At 39.1% G+C, this 24,189-nt stretch overlaps 1 protein-coding gene and 1 non-coding gene across 3 annotated transcripts in view; one reads left to right on the top strand and one right to left on the bottom strand.

The window, feature by feature from the left end:
- The window catches only part of LOC109961965 (neurexin-1a), a 241,003-nt gene that overhangs the window by 173,280 nt on the left and 43,534 nt on the right, over window positions 1-24,189 (bottom strand). The window lies entirely within an intron of this gene.
- Window positions 21,904-21,976, top strand: trnaf-gaa (transfer RNA phenylalanine (anticodon GAA)). The gene has a single exon. It is a non-coding gene; the product is annotated as a tRNA-Phe (tRNA).

Genomic DNA, 24,189 nt, shown 5'->3' with positions numbered 1-24,189 from the left:
AGTTGTCCCAAATGTCTGTGAAAAATGATTGATGTTGCTTTCAGTACCTCAGAATGACTCATAGTTGCCTTTCAAAAACAACTAAACCATGCACAAAGTTCTTCTTCTTCTTAATATTATTATTTAACTAAGTTATTAACATCATTAATTTCATTAGAAAAGAAATGGCATGTGTAATAGGTAAATGCCATCATTTACAGTGTGGGTAATGAAATTAAATTTAATTGGCAAACTAAAACACAAAGGCTGAATATGTAAAGAAACAACATTTCCTTTCATGGCTTTCTTAACAACTTCCCAGCAACATGAGCTCGAGTGGCACACATGCATTTTGCTCTTTCAGTGCCATAGTCAACACAATACAATCAGATTGTTCATTCATGCCTTTCATAGTCTGACACTGGTGAAGTGGCCTGTCTGTCAGAACCAGTTCTTTCAGGTGCAGTGAGGTGAATTTGAGATAAACATATCCTGAATCTAAACCAGTTCATCCTGGCACATCATCTCTGTCGTTCTTTACTCAGACAAGAAAAGGGAACAAAGGGCTCTGCACCTGTGTTTTGGGTGCATCTTTCTGTTTGTCTTTTGAATTGTGTTGTTATGAGAATTTTTAGTGGTCACTCAAGAGGGGCCAACATCCTATGTGCGTGAATCACCCACTGGTGAAAGAACACAACATAGCACGTTGAGCAGCATCACACTGTAGCATGTTTTAAAATGTGCTCCAATGAACAAATTGCCTCAGGTCAGTGAAGCTTGACAGAATCGTAACGTCACCTTGCTGAGCTCCTGAGCAAGGTCACCGACACCAGACTTGCTGTTTTCCTTGTCTAAAGTATGGCAGTTTTTGAATTCCACTGGCTTATACACAACACTCTCAGCTTGCTTTGGTTTTGATGTCTAATGCATTACACAGACTAGCTAATACATCTTTCTGGAGTGGGTAACAACTCTCCCAAACATACAGTATCCTGCAGATACTGTATGTCATTGGCATTGCACTGAGGAGTTTCCCCAGGACTTATTGTATGCATTTTATATCAACTCATCCAGTATCTTTCTCTCCCAGTACTCTGCCAGCACAGTACTGAGGGATATTTGAGCAAGGAAAGACAATGCATTCTTCTTTGTGTCTTACACAGAGCCTCCCAGCTATAAGTAAGATCGCACTGAGGTATCCAGAACCAGAGGCACAAGTGTTTGTACTGAGCCAAACACTCCACGACAGTGGAGATGAAACACCGGTAAAAGTAGAATGCCTGATACCAGAGAAGAACATTTATTCTGTCACCACACCACTTCAAAGACTAAAACAACTCACTAAAAGTTGTGCTAAAAATAAAAACTACAGCACGTTTTCATTTAACAGGTGATAGGGAATCATGGTCCCTCATTACAGCTCAGCTTCACAACAAATAGCACTCTCAAGGCTTTAATGAAATCCAGTCTGGTAAGAGGATAAATAAATATATAGACTAATTAAATGGCCCTGCAAGGGAATGCAAGGCAAGACGCAGTTGTGCTATTTTTAATCAATTCTTGGGTTTTGCAGTCTGCTTAATCAGATCAGTTCATTGTTTTAATTACATTGATGTTGTTGTCCTCACTGAGGCTTGTCTTACATGGATACCCCTTCATCCCCTTCTATCATCTTGGTGAATGCTCATGCCAGTGCCATACCTTCATCTACAAGAGGAGATTTTTTTCTCGGGCAAAGATGCTGACCTGTGGAGGGAAAATTACTCACTTTGTGTTGCTACTGTTTCAGCAGCACTATGGCCCCGCTGACACTAGATCAAGGTCATTTCATAATGGATTGTCCAGCTGTCACTCTGCTGTCAACAGGCCTGAGTGATAAAGGAGAGTGTAGCCAGTTACGGTGACAGGAGTCAAGGCTACAGGAGCTTGATAAAGATCAGCCTCTATCAGGAGTAAAAACAGCAAAGAAAGAGGGATAGAAAAAAGATGATCCTGCATTTTGCTCCATAAGCCTTCAAGGTGGTGACAAATAGACCTCCTTTGTAGCTCATGTTGGCAAAGCCGCCCTGTTTTGCATTCTGCTGGGAGCTGCAGTAGCCATGCTACAGGAATTAATGTATGTGATTGGCAAGAACACTCATCACAGTGCAGCAATACCCTGAGAAGTATCGACTGAGTTACAGCTCTTTTCGCTGGTCCCTGTCAATCCTGTCAGTCCCTTGAATTGATCAGTGGGGGTTCACATCCATCACAGTGACTCATCCAACACAGATATGATGTTTCTGAGCCCAATTTGTTCTATCTCCTGACCTGAAGTAAATGGAAGTTTGCAGTTTTATCAGATTGTTTCTTATTTTCACCAAAATCCTTCTTGTACAGTATATCCACTTTCAAGATCTTAGAGATAAAAGATAGATAGATAGATAGATAGATAGATAGATAGATAGATAGATAGATAGATAGATAGATAGATAGATAGATAGATAGATCTAAATTCTAACACTTAGATATTCCAATGAAATAGTAAGAAGATTAAAAAAAGGTTTAAATTAGTCTTTATACATTATACAACAGCATAAATACAGCAGCTTGATGCTCTGTGTCAATAAATTTCACAAAATTGCAGCAATTAAAAAGCCGAACAGAAATGTTCTAGGTATCAGTTCATCTACTCAATCAAATATATAGATGGGATCTCAGTGAAAGGAAATTAAAGTTCTAAGTTGAACATAACTATTATAGTACAGTGGGGATAAAAGTCAGGAAATATATGTAAGGACTGCACTGAGCTGTCATACTGCTTCTGAAGAAAATCCCCTTTTCCTGCTTATGTAACAGAAATGATAATGTTAAATCCATACATCAAAAGACTTTGGTTTAGCCATTTGAAGAATGGTTGCTATAAGTCAAATTGGTATCTGTGCATGTGATCTAGCATCAGGGCATATCATTTCAATTTGTATTATTGTGGTTTATCTCAAGCATTTAACTATTGCCACCAATTTGTGCGTGTCATACATTGTTCAAAAATTGGTTTGAAGCAAAAACCAGTTTGCCCTAAGTCACAGAAATGGTCTGTTTCCAGCCTGGGCAAGTGTATTTTCTGTTTGCTTGTCTGCTTTGTATTTATTCAGTAGTATCCAAAAAGAGACTTGGGACTTAATGGGATTTCCTTGTTTCAGCAGTTTAAAGACAAAGCAATGATTCATAGCCCAATTTCAGTTTATTCCTTGAGCTGTAACAAATAAATATACCAAAGCTGACATGCATGCAGTATACAAAACACACATGCCACAAAATACACAACAAATGTGCACCTTTGTGTGTGTGATCCTATGCCTTTGCTGATTAAGGAAAATCTCTATTTCTACAGCATGAAAAAAACATCAAAATTTACAAATTAATTAAAAGATCAGGTTCCTTCCTCTGAAGTGTGCTCCAGAGACTGTTAAATGGGCCTAACAAGGGTCCCAGCATTCTTCACACTTCTTTAAGAAATACATATAAGACAAGGAGGACAATGGAAACTGTTAATCACTTGTCATTTTTTATAAGAATATTCTTCTCCACAGCTTTACATAAAATGTGGTCCACAAGTGCAGCTTGGCATTTGCATGCTGACATGCTGCTTTCATTGCATAAAATGTATGAAAAAAGAAAATAAGTAAATGAAGCAACCTGCTCTGTGTTTCATAAGGGTGACACTTAGAAATGTAAGGAGTAAGTCAGCTTTCTGGCAGAAATAGCAGTGAAATAAATGATCATGTTTCATGTGCTACTTTCTGGAGAGTCCTTCTTTAGCACTCTCTATCAGGGCCATAGCCCTGGGTGACTGGGCCTTTTACCTATCTGCAGCATCCAGCCACCTGCCATGGAAATCACGGCTGTTTTCTGCCATATGCCTCAATGTTCTGCCAAGACTCTCTGGTCTGTTCCGCCTTGAGCAAATTTCATTACAAGTATGCTGAGAGCACTTGGTGCTGCTCATTAAGGTTATCAGCGTGGCGCATCACGTCACTAACACCAAGGATGCAGGAGGCTGCAGGCCCCCCAGCACAGAGGATCACTTAACAACTTTGTCCAATTGTATTACTTTTGTTGAGGAATTACAATGATAACATATGGTCCTCTTTGAAACACCTTCGAAGATGATGCTGAGAATTCAGCTGTGAGTTACGTAAACATATGGTTACAAAGGGAAAAACCTAAATTCACTGTTTGCCACGTGCAAAGTAATTGACTGCAAAGTGTCCATTTAAAAAATCATATCACAGGGCACCTTAAACAAAGATCTAATAAAAAGTTCAACCACTCGTCTAAAATCTTTGCACACTGTATTTTAAAGGTTACTGTGTAAGTTAGGATATAATATTGAGAGAAACTCTCTCTTGCAAATGAAAAAAATGAAATGGTAAAACACATTTGCTCAGTTTGCTGACTCAGCCTAACGTGTTCTGGCATGACCCGTAGCTTATGTTAAATAATGTTAGCAAACTGTACCTTGCATAGATGTTTTGTGACTGACATGACTACAGTATGTCAGCTCACAGACTTTGTGACTTTTCTCTACTCCTTTACCAGTTATAAAATCTAACTGCTTGTATCTACAGGCATAGCAGTAATACTGTTTGATGCTACGTAAGCTAATAACTGTCAGAGTAAAGGAAATTAGGAAACTAATTTAAAAGGTTACCAATCTGATTTTTCATTAATTATATGCATAGAACACTGTGACTCAACTACAACTACTCTTTTGGCTTTTAACAAACCTACTGTGGTACGTGGAGGTAAACAGCTAAACTCTATCCTATTCAGACTAGTGTTTAATGTGTTTAATATGAAAAAGGTGAGTCACTAAAAGATAAGACATCCACTACTATCATACATGAGCCATTGTTTTGTTGCCATGAGCCAGTGGCAGTTGTCCACTAACATGGTCAGCATATAGCCAGATGGAGCTGAGCCACAGGGATCAAACAGAGAGTTCTGCTGCTGGAGGTTTCTTGCCAGATAACACCCACCGCCCTCTGACATTTCACTGTCGCAACACTCTGTACTACCCTTGAAGAAGAAATGAGGTCACTTTGCTCAGGTACAATATTCCACTCATAGGGGCGTGGATGCGATTTTGAGTACCAAAACAATAACAGCTTATCTCACTGCCTCTGTTGTTGTTTATTCACAATTGTATCCTTCTTTGTGTTCTCATGCAAGAAGGCCAATCTGTGTCCTGTACATCTGAGAGGCAGATTTTAGCTTCACTGTGCTGAAACAAAATATTCACTCAGCCATACCGGTGCCATGCACCCAGAGCCATCACAGTGCATTAACCCCTGGGTTCTGCCTGGCACTGCCTCACTGGACTGCAGTTCCAGACTGATTCTAGTGCTGAGGGTCTGCAGACCTCAAGCTGGCTAAGGGAAAAGGGACCTGGATCACAAGAATTTAGAAAAGTAGAGGAGCAAAAAAAAATAAAGAAAATTATCTGGCAATAAGATACATCTGCTGTTTTGTTCCCCTGACTGAATGGTTTAATAGTCAAAGGATATCAATGATGAACAGTGAAAAGTCTATTGATTTCTTCACAATAGATCCTTGTTAGAGATGGATGAGCTACAATATAACCCATCAATGCAGCTAGTTATTTATTGGCTTTCTATCAGCAATCCTGTGCATCTAACTTGCATTTGTTGTGGTGCATTCTTACCACAGAAATGTGGTGAGGTGTAAGGACAAAGCACAAACCTCTTCTCATCTAATTTAATATTTCAATCATCTGAGTAATCATCTGGGTAAAGTTTGGCAGTTTCAAGGACTGTGCTGGAATGAGGCTACTAATGGATTACAGGGAGTTTGGATGTCTCGTGGCCTCTGGTCATTAACAGAAATCCATGGGAAGATCACATTACACACTCTGGTGTTGCCCATGAAAAACAGAAAAAGTACACAATATCAAATGTAAATACAGAAACAAAATGAGAATTTGCAACAGAACAGATAAAATGTAAAACCTAGTAACAAAAAAGTCAAAATATTTTCTTTTTTACACCTTTTTTTGTCATTTAGGGCAGTGAATAAGTGACAAGCACAGATCAACTTTTAGTTACCTTTGATAAAATAACTTAGCATACCACTGCATATTTACATAACTATTAGCTTATTTGGAGTTGGGGTTGTGTCCATCTGGTAAAGTTGAACATCACATTCCTAAAAAACTCTGTTTTTGGTCCCCTGTAACTGTTGAGGGTAATACTAGTTCTTTAGCTAATAATTGATCCTCTTGCTTCACCAGCTAGCAGCTAACCTTTTCTGTTGGTAAATGCTGGGCAGGCAGTGTACTGTGGTTTTAAAGAGCTTTCTGTCCACAGTCTGCTCCAGCCAAAATCAGCACTATGGGAGTGATGAGAATAAACCAACACAGTAATTTGTGGGCCAGAAAATTAAAGCAATGTGCTCAAACAAGCTATGCAGCTTAGGCGATTGCTAATTTGTCAGTGCTAGCAAATTCTCTCTCAATACCTACAATACGGTCATTTGAGTCATTGTTATAAAATATATGTCATTATACCTGTTTTGGAGCACCAGAATATGTTACCTTTGTTTGCAAAATAACTTGGTGTGACAACAACTGTAGTTAACACTACAAAAGTCTCATGAGTTTACTGTCAATACCCAGGCCTGATGATAGCAAAAAAGTCAATCAATCAATCAAATCTAAGCAAATAAAAAATCTGCACTGGAACCTGGGCCAATCCAAAAATGTGGTTGAGTGCACAATCAAAATGGAGGCCCTTTTATGGATAATGACAAAACAGTAAAGGTATTAACTGTCTTTTTCCAGCAGCCTAAGGCAAACAAGCAGTAGCAATAATCACAGAGGGGTACGGTGCTTTGGCACTCAGGCATGATGAAGGACATGACTTTACATGCAAACGACCCACACCAGCAGCTATCTGCTCTGCACTGATGCCTGCCCTCATTTAAGACAGTGCTTAAAATAACCAAGCAGCTTCAACAAATTTGGAGAGCTAAAGCAAGCTAGATACAAAGCCAGAAGTGGTAAGTTATTTGTGGAAACTCTACTCTCTTTGTCATCTCTTTGCAAGCGATGCTAAAACTGTCCTTCTCCAGTGACCCCAAGGTGGCAGTCTGTCAGCCAGGACTGACACCAAACCAATGTCTAATGGTTCTTAAGCCATAAATATGGCCCCAGAGTTGACAGCCTGGATCTACAGTTCCCCATTATCTTGATTCATTCTACCACATAAGGAGTGGGTCTGCAACATATTGTGGCCAACTTAAGAGGAGATTTCAGAGGGATCTACTGGCATGCCTCAGTGAATTGCAAACTGGCTGAAGCCTGTCTCCATCTAATTAACATTTACAGGTCTGCTTGACCAATTTGGTTTGATAAAGCACAAGGAGAGACACACAGATAGATACTGAAGTACTGTAAAAACATTTTTAAATAAAATACCTACATAATTTAAAGCACATTTCAGCACTTAAGATTCATAGTGCATCCCTTACTGTAAATCTAAATACCCTGCTTTCCATGGGCTGGGTATGCAGACACATTTCTGGAAGGCACTGATTGAAATATGGTGCAGGAGCTGGTCAGCTCAACTGCTGGTATACTGGAATGATGCTAATGCCTTTCAGCAGCATCAGACATGCAAAATGAGAGGCTAGGTTGATAAATATTTTACTTTTTTCTCCCCCCCAGATGCTTTTCTAGCACATTTTGGCACATTTTAGCCTACAGCTGTGGAAGTGATGAAGAGCTGAAGAAACTAAATCTTGTCCTACAAACTGAAAGGTTCTCAGGATAAAGAGTAATAAATATTTCTTCAATGTAAAGTACACTTATAACAAGTATTGTACAGTTCAGGTAAGGTCACTAAAGGTAACTGAAACTCTTGAAATTACGAAACAGGACTATAGACATCCCAGCAGGTCTGTGAAGCTAAGCTTGCACAGTGGTGGGAAGAGCAAAATCATTCCCTTATTCATCCATTCACTATTGCCTATATAATAGATCCTTAATAATGAGCAGTAAATTGGCATTTCAGATACTTATCATCATCACTTTGCATCACTTACAGCTGTAGAGACATACAGCATTAATTTCCACATCTATAGAACACAGAGCATGTACATACAACTATTTTCCAGGTACTTGGTCATAAATAGACTTTTGCACACAATGACATTTTGACATGATGAATCCACTGAAAAGTCAAGAGATCACTTCATACAACTCATCCTGAGAGGAACATAAATGTTTGCACCAAAATGTATGGCAATCAATCCAATAGTTGTGGAGACACTCAAAACCACAAATGTCAAATGACAAGCAGTTACTGGAGTCAATACAAGTCCTTTCAGATATGCACTCCTAATCAGGGATGTCCCTACTATTTCAAGTTTAAGTGTCATGTCTGAACAAAGACTTGTGAAGTCGCATAGCCAGCGAAGTGTGGTCAGCAATTTTACCCAGTTGGACCTAGTCAAATATAGTAGCCTGTTACGTCCTAACTGGCTACATGTCTAAACTGAAGTGGTCAAATTACCAGTAAGGGCTGCTTTGTTCTTGCTAATGCTGCTTCTGCTCTTCATTTACCCTTAACTTGATTGGCCATCAAGTCTCTCTCAGGCAGGCAGTGAAATCTGGGCACAAATATAAAAAAGAACTTTGACCATTCACTGGTGGCAGTAAAATGTAGGGATCACCACAGTCATTAGACCTTCTCAGGGCTAATGGCAATCTATCCAACAGTTGCTGAGATATTTCAGTCTGGATCAAAGGTGTGGAAAAACCAACATCATCATTCAGACTAGAAAGTCAACAGTTGTTGATCTCAGTACGCAGTCCCCAGTCTCTGCTTGTAAATTCAGATTCCAATCTACCACCCCTTACTTTTCACATACTACAACTACAGCTACATTGTGCTTCCTGCACTGGCACTAAACATTGGCATAATATATTGTATCAATCATGTGCAGCAGAGTAGTCTAAAATGAACATAATTTCTAGGGCGATTAGACTGCTTCAAAATATGTACTCTATAACATACCTACATATCAATAAATAAGAATAATACTTCAGGATAACAATATCTCGAGGAGATTTTTGCCCTGCTGAGTGCCATGTGGTCTTTGCTGTGTGTAGTTATCTGCGAGTCTCTCCCACTGCTTATTTACACAGCCATGTCATTAGATTACACCATTGAATGTGCAGCTTTAACGAGTCAATCTTTCCATTGTGCGTCTGCTCATAAAACACGGGCTGCTGTGGCAATGGTGGCCAATTACACTCCAGATTAATGTTGTTGACAGAGAATTTATTCATACAAGGTAGTGGGTGCACAAGCTTTTCCCCAGGCCCTGGAAAAAGAGATGCACTCTATGATGCTGTGCCAAGGGGAGAACTTCATTACTCACAGCAGAGGCTCAGCTAACTAGTGTGAAAGCGAAGAGAACAAGGGAAAGCGGGGAAGGAAAAAGCAGCAGAGAAGATGGCAACATACTGAAAATGAGGCCCAGCTCTGCCTCATGACAAAAGTGTTTAAAAGTCGGTGCATATTAGTCAGTGTAATGTAAATGGCAGTACTCTGAGGGGGATCATAAAATGTGATGGATACCTCTATCCCTCTCTCCCTCCATACATGTGAATGCTCTGTGTGCTTCTAGTCCCAAGGTCACCTGTGTTAGCCCTGGCCTCAGCTCCTTCCATCCTCTTGCAGTTTAGCATGCAAACAACCTCTGCAGCCCCACAGATCAGAGCTCACTCTCAGGACAGCGAGCAGGGCTAAAAGAGAGGAGGGCTGGCCAGCAGCTAAAAAAACAGGATACAGCTTAAGGATATAGACAGAGGGATGCAAAAGAAGCACAAGTAAAAGGCAAACAGCAAAATAAACAAAGAAAGATAGAACGAGAAAAATTAGCCACCCTACTGTCTTAGTTCAGAGTGTAGACCATACCAAACAGTGTGCTGACATCATCAGATGGGGACAGAGATTTCCTATAGGCTGAGAAAATATGCCCTCATATCACACAAAGCCAAAGATCCTTCTCATGGCTAAAACAAACAGCTATCAAAGGGCTGCTGACGGGGTGAAATTGAACTGTAAAACAATGTGCCATGCAACCTTTGGCTGTCTAATACTAGTACATCACACATCATGACACCACATCAGAGTGAAATACAGCCACCATGTTTGTATAGTAAATGCACCTGTAAGCCTATAAAACCTTCATAGTTTATTGGGGCAGATTTGTTTCATAAGTATCAACATAATCTAATTTAATTTCTGTATGGTAGTGTAAAGTCTTTTCATTTAGTTTCACAGTCCTTATTGTGATATAGAAAGAGAACAGCTTCCCCACAGGCTGACATCTGGTCATACTCTGTTATAGCTCATCACAAACCTCAACTGAAGATGGTAAATGAAGTCATAAATTTCATGGAAGTCCATAAACAAGGCTTTTAAGTCAGCATACTGTTTTTCCTTTCTGCTCCATAGTAGTAGGGAGCACTTTAACAGTGGTAAGACAAAGGCAGATTCCTTTTTGGTATTTATTTCCTAATTTGCTCTCATATCATCAGTCTTCATTGCATCACTTCCTTAGTCCATTCAATAATTTCAAAAGAATGCCCCAGCCAAGATGCAATCTTATACTGGAGCTTAAAAGGTGCTTGTGTGTGTGTGCCCATTTGTGTGGCAGCACATCTGAGCCTCAGCAAAGACCTTGTGAAACAAAATGGCTGCAATGAATAAAGAGTGAGTGGGATTTATGAATAAATAGAGGCAGATCGCTTGTAGACTAAGTGCTGGACGGATAGATGAACCCTCGCCAGCAGTGATAGGGAGCTGATTTGCACTTTGTATCCCTTCAATCCCTCTGTCTGTGTGGGAAAATGCCATCTCAGCGTGCTGCTGGCAGGAGGAGGCAGGAGCGGGAGTATACATGCCTACTCACATAGAGCGCTCTCCAGGCTGGCCTGTCACACGCACCATGCAGAGAACTCAGACAGCCAGCAGCACAGCTAAACATTCGGCATATCAAACATATTGCATTTCAAATCTTACACTCACATTTTAATTTTGTTTCAGTGTGATATCATAGTTTGCTGCAGCAACTAGGCATCATTCTGTCCTGCACTGTTTTGGTCGAGTGCTCTATGTAAAACTTTGCAGACATGCTTGGAGTATCAGGCAAAGCTGCCATCAGCCTGTTCTTTGCATTTGCATCTGGGGTTGCATGGTGGTGTAAAAAATTCATTTATTTTCCTATATCTTATGTCTTTGGTTTTAGTAATAAAACTCACTTTACTGGATTACACACTTTTCCAGTAGAGTGGCAGTGAGCCTTGTTTTCATATAGATACTGTGATTCTTGTTTATAACACTCATTTTGTGTGTAGGCTTTATTTCATTTGGGGAAAAGCAGCAACCCTAATGTGAAGCAAACAAAAACATTCAACCTTTAGGGATTTTAGAGAAACATTCCTCTCTAATATTGGGTGCATTCTTTTACTCTTGGTTTATTGTTACAATTTTTCCATTAATGGTATATATGAGACACCTTTCTTTCTTCTGTTCTAATTGTTTTGCTTACAGAGTGCACATTGCTCTTCAGAAAGGTTGTAACTGGTCATGTGTAATTTAAGCCTTTTGTGTTCCATACCTGTGTTTTCAGGTATGAAAAATACAACATACTCTGCAGTACTACAAATTAGCATAATTACTAAAAACAGCAATGAAAATAACACATTACTGTTTGTGATTAAGAGTACCCTTTGGAATTTTTGACCACCAGTATAACTACATCTGCACTAATACACTTATATCTCATGCACACTCACATGAACATGCAGAGTCGCAACACACTCTCTGCTCTTTAAGGCTATTCCACTGATCATCAGTGGCAATAAAGCATGTGCCACCAAATGGCAAGAAGGAGCAGTACTGCTAGTAAGGAAACATGCTATTAAGAACTGAGGGTTAAAAACGATAATTAAAATCTAATTTGGAAATGTTTCTTGAGGAGGTGAATGCATTAAAAACAGTTAGACCTCAAGTTAAAACACAATGTGTTTTAATGAGAAACTGTGAATTTAAACATACCTTTGGTTTGTTTATAGGAAAAGTCAGTAGCAAAGCTTTAAATGAGTTGCCCTATTCAGAAAAGCAATGCATCCACATCAGAAATCACATCAATTCTATCTGGTCTGTTGACCAACTCTCAGTACTGAGGATTGTTTAGTGTATTATACACAAAAATACTCATATACTCTAAACGTGAAGTGACTACAAAACTGGAATACTGTATTTATTATACTAAAAATGGGCAGAACACAGCAAACATGACCTTAACAGTTGTCCAGTAGAAACACATTTACATAGCTGACAAGATTCTGTCAAGGAAAGTTAATAAAAAACAGACAAAAACACACAGATAAGTGCCATAGCACTGTAGATACAAGACTTGAGGAGAAAGAGACCACCAAATATCAGGGAGTAAAATGTATACTCCGCCATGATTAAGCTAATGAATGTGATCTCAACCCTCATTTGTCTGCTCCAAATGAGTTTAAATGACTAAATATTCAATTATTTTGCAGCTGGTTACCATTTTCCTAGAATTTATTATGATTGCTGTCCAACTACAAAGCAAACATATCAGTACAATTATCCTTATTAGTGCCAATGTATGTTGGGAACTCTGAGTCACCTTTGTACTTACACTTGTCATTTGAAATTCTGTCAGAGTTACAACCCCTGCAGACTCAAGTAAAGTACTAACGAACAGCCTAGTGATAGAGGAGGGCAGTTTCATCCTTGAGTCACAAGAAAGGCTAAATAAACTCATTAAAAATATGGCTGGGAGCATGCTGTGTTCAAGGGGAATGGGTTTGAGCTTAATGAGCAGCTTAACACCAGGAAATATACTGTAGCTGGGGGCACAGAGATACTGAACCCCTATGACAAAACCCATGTGACTGCTGCATCACCTTTGCTATTTAGGTTTGCATGCATCCATTCATGCATGTATGTGAGCAAAAAAGAAAGAGCGCCTATCTGTCCTGTGGTGAAGCCCTCCGTGGTTGGACGGTTGGCCGCTTTAATCACAATGCGAGGGAGTCTCTGGGTGACTGGTAAATCAATCTGACACCGCTCCTCAGGCAGCTGAGAGGAGACAAGACCCCAGCAACTAGTGCCATGCCAAGCGATTCATTATGCCAGTGGGCAAAAGAAAGAATCTCGCAGCATGGTAAAACTGACACCTGAAGAGTAGGTTAAAGAAGGAGGGAGGCACAAAGGGTGGGAAAATGTAAAAATGTAAAAGAACCCTGCAGTTACTTCTCTGTGGTGGCCTTGTATCAAAGGGAACATTGCTGTGTTGTCTTCTCTGCTACACAATATGACAAGGTCGTTTTTACCCTCCGTTGTATTTTGCCACGACGTTGCTGTAATAGCAGCAAGAAAACAGTGCACAGAGTACAGCCTGGCAAGCAGCCTACAGATTAGTCTGGTAAATGAAACCGATGAATGTAAAACAGACATTTTAATCATATTGTGCTGTTAGAAATTGCTGTAATGCGGTGAAGTGTTTTCAAATGGTGCTATTTTAGCTCAATCACCCTAATAGGTCTACAGCAAAATGGGTTTGGTACACCTCTACATCATCTTTTTGTTAAGGTATGTTATATAATCTTGTTTTATAATGGTCAAACCTTAATGGTAGATAACAATGGAAGCATGACCACTTCACAGCCTCCACCTTTTTTTAAAATGAAAGCCAGCAATGTAGACTAACTGTTTGCAAACATTTATTTATTAAAACATGGAAATGTACATTTGAATGTTGTATCTCTGATTATAAATGCACCTGAAATCATACATGTCTCATGAGACATCAAAACAGTCCCTTACTGTATCTGCAAAGCAACCTCTGTTAATCTACAGTTTCATCCATCCATTATCTATACTGCTTTCCTGAATAGGGTCGCCGCGGAGCCAATCCCAGCTGACATTGGGCGACAGGCGGGGTACACCCTGGACCAGTGTGTACACCGCCTGTCTATCACTGGGCTGACATGTAGACAAACAACCACACACACTCACACTCACTCCTACTCGCAATTTAGAGTCACCAGTCAGCCTAAGCTGCATGTTTTTGGACTGCGGGAGGAAGTCAGAGTACCTGGAGAGAACCCACGCAGGCATAAGAAGAGCATGCAAACTCCGGGTCGGACTAAGTCGTTATAGTCCAGTATCGATGAGCGTCGTTACCTGTCTTTGAATCCTGTCTTTTTAGCTCTGTTTTGAGATCTCTGCCCAAACATTCCCACATATAGAGGACATTGTTGGCCGTCAGAGGACTGAAACACCACCCAGGGGGATAAATACCTCCTGCTCACCACCAGTCGGACAGAACTGATGAAGCTTCTTGGATGAGAGGTGAAACGTCTTCTACCTAAAACCAAGTCCAGATGATTTTTTAAAATGTTTTTTCAAAGATGTTGGTGGTAAAATTTCCATTTTCAGTAACACCATCTAGAACCAGGATGAGATTCTGAACACAAGCAAGTTCCCTCGTAAAGCAGTGCAACTCTTCTTCTATGACAGTTTCAACACAGACTCAGTAAGTCAGCACACCTCTAACATACAGTATAGCAAGCAGGACACCATAAGTTTGATATGCTTCAATTCAGCCCTGTCTCTGTACAATATACTGTATCTCAACTCACAAAATGCAAGCTCAGAAAAGGCAACATTATAAATCACTTTACATCGGAAAAAAAAACAGAAAATAAAAAAACTGCCTATAAGACTGAATTTATCCAACATTCCTGGCTCGCATCCTCTTGGTCTACACTTCTCATCTCATCTCATTTTCTATACCGCTTAGTCCCGAATGGGGTCGTGGGAAGGCTGGAGCCAATCCCAGCCGGCATTGGGCGAAAGGCGGTGTGGTCTACACTTTATTGTATATAAAAATCACATGATCAAGTGTGGCTTTTTCCTTTCTCAAACTGATTCATCAGTCTTTTGGCCTCTGTTGATTCACCTGCAGTACCTAAAGAAGCTGCTTTTGCCATTTGCTCAGTGTGATGCTCCACTCTGTTTCCAGAGAGGAGCAAACAGACTCCGGAGGGAGCAGTTCATAATCACATCACATGCTGCTACTGTCAGTCAAGATGACAGAATGGCAATACAAATGCTCTGCTATAAAAAGCTGTTGCACTAATAAAACTAAAACATACACTGCAGACATAAGATGCACAGTAATTATTAACTTAAAAGAAGACATATTTTATATACAGTTCTTTTGGACAATAATATGTCAAATATAAAAACTTTAAAAACAGAAGGTCTAAATGGAAATTTTCATTTTATTTATTCATTTATCTTATTGTTATAATAAAAATAATAATACAACTGAAATTAAGTGCTTGTATTGTATCTCACATCTGTCTCCAGAGGATGACAAAATTGTGTCATACTTTTTTTCCATAGACACCTGCTGCTGTCCTGCAGGGCTAATGTCACCTTCATCTGCTACATAATTAGGTGTGTTTCAGCAGCTGTCCTGTCACACTGACAAGCATCTTGTGACACACATACACACATGCATACATATTCTCAGTCTTTGTCCCCTTGCTATTCTTATTACCTCTCAGGCTCTGTCCACTCGTGGTCTCACTGATGGTCTGCTCCCGCAGTGTTGGATTATAGACCAATAGCAAAATTGGCCTTTATTTATTTATTTGCTTCTTGCGACACCACTGTTTAATAAGGATCTATTTTGATGTTAGCCTGGTTTTTGTTAAAAAATCATGCATCTCAGCAACAGCTGTCTCCAAAAATATCTTGTCTTCAGGATGGCAAAATTAATACTGAGGGGCCAAGGATACAGGAATGTTTTTCTTGTTAAATATATTTATTTAATCAGTGACTTCTACAGAATATTAGCCTATTATGATTATTCAAAGTTTATATTCAATTAAAAAGATAAAAGGTTATTCTATAATTGTATTTCTTATTTATTTATTTATTATTGGGTTTCTTTTCTTACTTTTTATCATTGTTATAATTATTTGACACTTATAATTCTGTACAGTAGTTTGAAAGTAAAGCTGACCTGCCGACATCCTTTTTCCTACTTAGCATTAGATTGACATTGGTCTATATTGTAGATTACATGTGATTTTAATTATCATGAGCTATACAAACATATCAGATAACCTGAACACCAGCCTGGTTGTCTCTGGAAGCTGATTAGAGAAAGAGTAGTACACTATGGAAATACCCTGAACTCCTTATCAGCAACTGATTCTGTTTGATTTTACATAGAAGTCATGACTGACATCAGTTCAAATCAAATTAAACTCCTCCCAGCCAAAATACATCCTAACTCTAAAGACAAGCGGCATGTAAAAATATGAGTTTTACAAATTTTAAGAAGAAAAGAAGCGTTATTTTATTGTAACACATAAAATGGAATTTTGTTTGGAGCCAAGGGTCCTGGGCCACTGCATGCATATGCACCACCATCAGAGACAACTTAGAGGGTTCAGTGCCTTGACCAAGGACACTTTGACATGTGGACTGCTGGCACCGAGATTCGAGCCCTCAACCTTCCGGTTGGGAGACAACTGCTCCAACCACCACACCACTTAATTAGAGCTGCAGATCTAACAAATGTTGTGAACTATTTCCATGGGGTTATGACCCTATGAAGACAGTTTCATAAACAGGTCTAATCATCATCATCAGTTTCACTCATGCAATAAATCTTATTAAATTCTCTGTTCACTTCTCCTCTCCTGACTGAGATGGGGAGGCAGATCACCCGCAAAGCATCGCAGGCAATTAGATGAAAAAGCTAATTAATAAACCTAAAATACAGTATTTGCAGCTCTCTTTTTTACTAAAGCTGATTCAGAATCAGAATCAAAACACAAAATGTTATACAGTGTAAAAACACAATAGAGGATGAAAAACAAGCTAAAATGAATACAGAGGTTAATACGGAGACAATAAAATACAGCATCCACCCATCTATCCATTAGCTGGATAGATGGATTTGCTGTATCCCCAACAGTTATGTGAAACTACTGTACATGGAATCATATGTTCTACAAAGTTCCACTATTTAATAATTAACATGTACATGTGGAAACACTCTGTACATCTTCTCCTACACATAAACAGTGGCCCTGGGTCAAACCCTGCCACATCACTGATCCTGTTTTTCATATCCATAAACATGAAAGCTAATACAACTGCACTGGGTTTCTATTCTGTACTTGTTGTTTTAAAGTCTCTAAAGCTTTCCTTTCAAGTTCTCTCCAACTTGCGATTCAGAGCATGTTTTTTCTCTGTTGAGTACTTTATTTGCTGTCTTCTTTCTGCCACTCCAAAACCATCTCTGAATTTCTCTTTCAGCCTCATATCAAGTGCATCCCTGTTGCTGTGCTCTCTACCAGAGTTTAGTGATAAGTACATTTCCTCCTGCTTCAAGGTGAATCTGTAGGCCCTAAAAAGCAACAGGGGTTTTCTTGACTCCATATGGTATTTACTATTATCTACTCACCACCTCAGCCTGACTGCACTTATGGGATGATTCTGATGGTGGAAGCATAAAATATTGCACACTGAGGCCAGTTTAATGTTGAGCATTACACAGTGCATACCAAGAATTTAGTTGTTTGGCTTATGACTGCACACAGGTGGAGGGTGCTGAATGCTTCAAATGAAATTTTGTTGGATTTTAAAGATTCTGAATAACACCAGCAACCACAGTAGGCTGCAGTGAAGACGTAGTCATATCACAAATTGAATTCACATGCAGCTGCTACAACTGTGGTTTGAAAACAATGGTGACCATTAAAATCAACCCCCTGAAACGCCAGAAAAAGGAATTCAGAATTTCAGTAGCTTCAAAAAATGAAATATACTACTACAGTATAATAGGAAAAAGACAGTGTTACATCATTACAAATAAATACAATTATTGCATTTCAAAAAGATAATTTGAATGTAATTGTTCTAAAAGTGACTACATTTTATGACTTTTTGTCTTTGAAATGGGAACTTTCAAAGGAGCTTTTCTGTACAGTAAAACAAAGGAAAAGACTAATTACTGCAAAACATCAATCCAGAAAAAGCGTAAAAACTGAATAGAAAATTAACTGACAGTCCATGCAAAGCAAAGAAACTCATGTTTCCTTTTAATTCCAATACACTTAAATGATGAAACAAAAGCAGGAGAATGCAAGAAAACCTTCAATTTGAAGTATCAAATAAACTATCAACATTTGTTTTAGTTTGCATAGCGATGAAAGTGATTTCAATTTTTTTTGTCATTTTCTCGCCTGATTACATTAAAGAATCTAATTATTTAATCACAGATGTTTTTGCATAATCATCCACCAAGGCTGGTGAATTTGCGATGCAGCATCTTGCTTGCAAAAGACTAAACATCATAGTATAAAAGCCATGTTAAAAGCTCAGGCCTACATTTATGGTAATGAATTTTACAGTGATGTGCATGGGAATAAAATTCTGAAAAAGCTCCTATGTTACATATACAGGGGTTTTTCTTTCCTCAGGACTGTAAGCAAGTCTGATCTATGTGGTCTAATGGAGGAGCCATGCAGACAACTGCTTATTGAACCTGTACTAAAACCAGCAAAAAAGGTCCATGTGTAAAGTGAGGGTCAATAAAAAGCACTAAGCAAAGTCCACCGTATTGGATTTCTCATACACAGGAGGTTGCCAGCAGGGAGCTTTTAAAACACAATGCCTAACATGTGCAAGGGGCACTTGTGAAGAAAGGTGAGCTACAAACTGTCAATCACTGGAGTCAAAGTGCTGATATTTCTGAGAAGATAAACATGTAGGACTGTAGGTGATTTTCCCCACCTGCATATGAGCAGCAGGATTGACTGCTCATTCTGTCAGATAAGCAAACCATGGCCCAGATTATTAAGTGGATATTAATTTTCCCCAGGTTGCTTATTAAAGCCCTGAGCATTGATGATCTAATTCCCCATGTCATGATCCTCCCAGGACCTCTCAGCTGATTATATATACTGTGTGTGTGTATGTGTGTATGTGTGTGTGTGTGTAGGGGGGATACTTTATTTGTGTGTGTTGAACTAAACACACAAATAAAGTAGGTGCTTACACTCAATAAAAAAATACCTCATTGTTTTTTCATGAAAACTAATGTGTGTTACTGCATAAGGAAAGATACAGTATAACCACTAAAACTTGTGCAGGGGCTGAAAATGAGTTTACCAGAGCATCTAACATTTCAGTTAAATTGTTAAGCAACATCACAGACATACTGTAAATTTTGAACATTTTCACTTGTCTCTCCTGAGTTGTACTATCACGTTGGGATTGAAGGAAATGCTCAGATGAGATTTGAACAACTGTTAAAACAGCAAATACATACTATCTGAATTTTGAGCATTTAGACATAACCAATAACCTTAAAATAACCTCTCTTACCGTAGCTGTGTGAGAGGATCATAACGATTAATAGTCTGCTCTTAAACACAACCTCTCTAATGAGATCTTATTTGGTTCTTAAATCAACAATGGCCTGTCAGCTGGCTTATAAGTGACTTGGAAAATCTAATGTAGCCTCTATCAACAATATTTCACATATGGTGTATCTATCAATCAAGTTAAGTCAGCTGTCATATTATGTGTTTCTGGCAACAGGCCAGGCATGATTGGGATGCAAGTGACTTAGTGGATTGTCAGCACATGCCCTACACTGGCGAGGCAAGTCTGAGTCATTAACACTCAAGCCCGGTGCAGCCCCAGGGCACCCTGCTTTCTGACAGTAATGCATTCTAATCTTGTCAGTCTATTGAGAGCTTCAGCTACATTACAGATAACAGGAGCAGAATCAAACACCACTGTCTGTCAACCGCTCAGATCAATCAGGAGTTAAGAGTCTGTGGGGCAGTCGTGCATGCTAGGCTACTCAGCCCAATCATCATAAATCCGAGGTGCAATATCAGACTCCAGTACTGCAGAACAAGTCAGCTTAGCCATGCTCAAAGAAATCAGTACTGTCTCCTGCTGGTCACAAAACACAACCGATGTCCCAAAAGTGATTTCAATGAATGTCCCTATTTTGCCAGTCACTCTCAGCACAGAACGAATCTGGTATATTTTATTCAGAGCAGAGCATGTTAGTGAGGTTCCAGACAGCGGCGACAGAAGGGGCAGGGAGTGGAGCTGAGTTGAGGGTTTATTTTGAGGGTTTGGCTGTGCATTATTCACAATCTGCATGGCAGAAAGTCAGAAATGTCAGGTTCAGGTCCTTCTCCAGAATCATTCCTCCCACTTTAACAATGTATATATATATATATAATAGCATTTCAATTCACTCCTAATTAAATGGCATGAGTGGCAGCTATTAGCAGGCAATGATTATATTCAAAAAGTCAGCATCTCAATCAGTGCTAAAGGGCCTAACACTTGATTGTATAGTAGAATCAGGTATTTTCAAAGGCTCTTTAGACACATAAGCATCTGATGCATCCCTTCAGTATGTGGTGCAACTCCCCAATAAATTTTTTTTTTTCACACAAATACATATTAGACAAGTTCCTGTCCACTTATACTGAATGACGCATATGTAAAGCGTTTCAGGTAAAATCTTTTCTGTTTCCATGACTTTACATTTCCAGTCATTCAATTCTATCTCGCCATCCAGTACTTGAGACCATTAAGTAGATTCATTATTCATAAAGACATTATTACTTTGCTGGTTCACTTCCCATAATTGTCCTCATATTTTTTTTGCTTTGATCTATGGGTACAGGAAGTGCAGGAGAGGGAGGATAAACATCATAAATAATCAAAAGGATGTCATCCGCAACAGGCATGGCCCAGGTCCCATGGCAGACAATAGACCCTGGCCAAACAATACAAGATTCATGGATAAATAATGTATGCAACAATACTCACACACACATTTGTTTTCATTCCTAGTTGGGACTAACGTTGCCTTGCATTCAATATCTGGAGACTTACTTATTTACCCTAACCATAACCACTAAATAATAACTTCTACAGTTGAATGATCTACATGGTGTGGACCAGACCCCACAATGTGTGTGTATAAACAGGTTTCAGTCCCCGTCTAAGTAACACCAGGCATGCAAATACTGTACTGTATAACAACTACTTGAATTCTGAGCAACAAAGACCTGGCTGGTCTGTAAATACAAATTATTCCAAGTAAAAAAAAAAAAATCTGTAATTTATCTTAAAGATATTTCTTACATTTTGGCCTCAAAAACAAGCAAACAAGCTATAGAAGCAGTGAAACATTGCTGTTTAACTCCTCAATTCAGCATCTAGTACTGAAGGGTACTTTAACACATCAACACACTTGTTTACTGGTCTACTATTTGAAACAAGCTGTATAAAGCCCTTTGTGGCTCCAGATAAAGCTGTGGGAAATCTGACAAAGTGATGTCACTGACTTGAGTCAGTGACAGTTTGGGCTTCTCAGACCCTGTTCCTCATCTCTACCTGAGCCTAGAAGCTAGAGGCAATCTCAGCCACTACTACAATGAACTGCTCATGGTCAATTTGCATTGTGTGTAATGTAGGCTAATCAGTTCACACCAGAATTGATTCTCTGAGAGACTGAATCTGGTACTAATTGGTCTAAATATAGTGCAGTCTTTGCATGTGCTGTTTCTACCAACAACAGTCTTACAGCCTGCCAATGACACACCTGCACAGGATGTGTTGATAACCTTAATAAAAAGTAACTTTGTGTCTGCACTCTTGGTAGAAACACATTCATTTTCACAGATTATTCACAGATGCAGTTTTGTAACATTTTGAATATCTTGAACATTCAACCTTATGTGCCAAAATAGCTCAGCTCGGAGAGCATTAGACTGAAAATCCAAAGGTCCCTGGTTTGATCCCAGGTTTCGGCAGTGGCGCCTTTGTTTGTGGGGGTGACTGTGGTTCAGTGGGTAGAGCAGTCATCTCCGAACCGGAGGGTTAGAGGTTCGAAACGAAGTACATGCAGTCAAAGTGTCCTTGGGCAAGACACTGAACCCTCAAGTTGCCCCTGATGGTTAGAGCCATTGGTGTGAGTTGGTGCTGCAAAAGGCTGCCTCTGTTCTGTGTGTAACATGCTGGTCCAATTAAAGGTGATTATTAGGTCACCTTTTGACAATCATATTTCATAACAGTGCCAGAATTACTCCAGCTTGCTAAAATAAAAATGGTATGTGAGATTAACTAAATAATATTCATTTCCAGTCCTTTTTATATAAAAAAGTTTAAAAGTAAAGAAGACATTTAGTTCACAACTCATATTACTAATAACACTGACGCAAGCTCCTGTTTTTGTCCTATCTTAAAAAAAAAAAACTATTTGTATTTTTTATCCAGCTGAAAGATTGTGAAAAGTAATGTGAAAGGACCTTGAGTCCCTTTTAGAAATGTATAAAAGGTAACATACTGTACGTGTAATAATACACAAGCACAATAAATAGATTTTGTGTGGAAAGAAGCATTTGGTGAACAAACCCGAAGGTAACAAAAGAGAATCGAAGCGTCTCTCTAGGGTAAGTGCCCATGTCTCCCTGACTGCCCTGTTTGTCCATTTAGAAATGTCATCGTCTATGGGACTCCCCAAGATGCTGGATAAAAGCCTTACAACAATGGTCTTCCCCATTTATTGGCTGAGCTGGCAGAGAGATAGTGCTCTGTTTTTGTGTACCTGTGGTCACCAAGAGAGTCAGAGAGCAGAAGTCTTTATCCTGGACTAAACCCAGGGGAGAATATTAGCTGGTGACAACCCTGGGGAAGGTTATGGTGCAGCGCAGATAAGAGCTTCTCACCGCAGTGCAGAAGAAAAAGTCAAAACAGCACATAAAAATGGGGACATGACTCAGGGCAGCATACTGCTCTGTACTTATTATTCAAGTTTGCTTATTTTATAGTTTTTATTCATCAAAAAACTGCATGTTCGATTGTCAGGGAATGAGTTACCAAACAGGTATCATAGTTCATAGAGGATCATTCCTAATGATTCTGATGACTCTTGCAACACCATTAGTTAAAAAAAAGTCCTTTGACTTTCACATAGGCCCATGACATCATATAGTATGTATGTTAAAAATGACTGCCAGGATGTTCCTGAAATTTGTTGTGGGTGGTTATGACTTTTCCTTTATACAAAAGAACTGACAAACTCTAGCAGGCATGTCGCAGACACAGCTACAGTCGTGCCCTGCACTAAACAAATCTATTCTGTTTTTTATAGTGTCTATTTCAACTTTGCACCCTTTATATTTTATAATCTATAGGCAGATTTCAATGGAATGTGCAAAGCGCATTATAGTTTAAAGCAAACAAACCCTTTTGATTTCACCAACACCAGGGACCCCTGTTAGTAGGGCTCTAGGAGCAGCAAATCATCATTATTTTGCTTGTATCACAGTACATATAATACTTTAATTTTATCCCAAAAAATCATGTTCATATAAAATGATTCCATAACTCACTATTTATGTTCAGTGCCATCACAGGGAGCACTGTGCCCTATATGTGTTGAGGCGGTGTAAAGGTGTGAAGAGACCAGTTTTTGTGTCACAAAACTCCAGCCACCGCTCACTTTTTTAATTTATGCAGCCAAGATCCTTTTAGTTGCCTAACCTTTACCACACTGCCTGGTATCGTCCATAAGCAGCTATTGGTAAATGCAATATAAACACCAATATTGTACATCAGTGAACATTCAGCTTGTCCAAGCGTTTTTCAGACACTTGTCGTTATTGTTGTCAAATTTGTCAAATGTTAGATATGCCTTAATGTTTTCCAAAACAAATCAACATCACTCAAAGTAGATTTTCTTCATGTGAGGGTAATGTCATTACTGAAACACCTCCACAGAACCTTGTATTGAGAAACTGCATAAATCAAATAAACACACATAATTAATATTTGGTGCTCCATATACATAGCTTCAGGAGAATGCTTGACATTGTTAAACCAAAGATTTAATTATACCATTATGTAGCAGTAACACTGATTTCTATATTCAATGTAGTCCTCAGGCTGACTACCCAGTGAATACTGTACTGTATACTGTATGTAGCTCATTAAATGAAGTGCCTCAGGAGGCTACCATCGGATA

Source organism: Monopterus albus, unplaced genomic scaffold (genome assembly GCF_001952655.1).
Source record: "Monopterus albus unplaced genomic scaffold, M_albus_1.0 scaffold60.1, whole genome shotgun sequence".
NCBI lineage: Eukaryota > Metazoa > Chordata > Actinopteri > Synbranchiformes > Synbranchidae > Monopterus > Monopterus albus.
Note: the sequence above shows the minus strand (reverse complement) of the source record. Positions and strands in the feature narration are given on the sequence as shown.